We start from the raw sequence: 927 nt of genomic DNA, 5'->3' as shown, positions 1-927 counted from the left end.
GTTTTGGGGTGTGGTGGTGGTGGGTGGGTGTGTGTGGTGTGTATTTAGGGTTTGTGTGGTTGTTTTGTTTTTGGTTGTGTTTTGTGTTTTTTGGGGTATTGTTTTTTTTTGTTTGGTTGTGGGGTTTTTTTTTTTGGGTTTTGTGTGTGTTTTGGGTGGAAATAAAAAAAAATTAAATAATATTGAAAAAAGAATTTAAGAATAATTTTGCTTTTCCCCCTTCAGAAAAAATTTCGGGAATATTTTAAAATTTTTTTATATCTAGTTCTTTTTAGTATTTAAAAATTAATGTTTTTCTTCTTTATAGGGCTTTAGACTAGACTAAATGTATTCCCTAACGAAGGGGGGCAGCATTTCCATTTTCTTTTGTTTACATAATATTGTAAAGGAGATTTATGTAATAATAATTATTTTAAATACTATTGCAAATAATTTACATCAGACAAAACTTACAGAATACACAATAATTGGATTAGTATAATTATATTCCCTTTTTAATACTACAGAATAAAGTATATACATATCCTATCCCTCGTTAGTTATTTTGATGCTACTTTTAAACTTCACAAAGACTATAAAAAAACAAATCATACTCCAAGGAACATGCATCAATCTCAATATCCAAATATTATGATGCCATCAACCTATCCATTGAAGAAATTAATGAAAACGGTAATGACGATCTATATTCTGACGAGACACTTACTAAACTGTGCCGATGGGATTTCATGACCGCTGTAAATGAAACAACAGACAATTATCCACGTAAGTTTCGTGGTTATTTTATCAGAATAGTTTTTTCACAGATATATTAACGATACGTTTTCCTTAAATTAGAATATAATAATAGGGTATTTATTTAAGTTTATTCGAATAATCAAGGGAAGTAGTTGTTTGTCGTAAGTACATAATTTAGGTCTGGATGGG

Source organism: Penaeus monodon, chromosome 34 (assembly GCF_015228065.2).
Source record: "Penaeus monodon isolate SGIC_2016 chromosome 34, NSTDA_Pmon_1, whole genome shotgun sequence".
NCBI lineage: Eukaryota > Metazoa > Arthropoda > Malacostraca > Decapoda > Penaeidae > Penaeus > Penaeus monodon.
Note: the sequence above shows the minus strand (reverse complement) of the source record.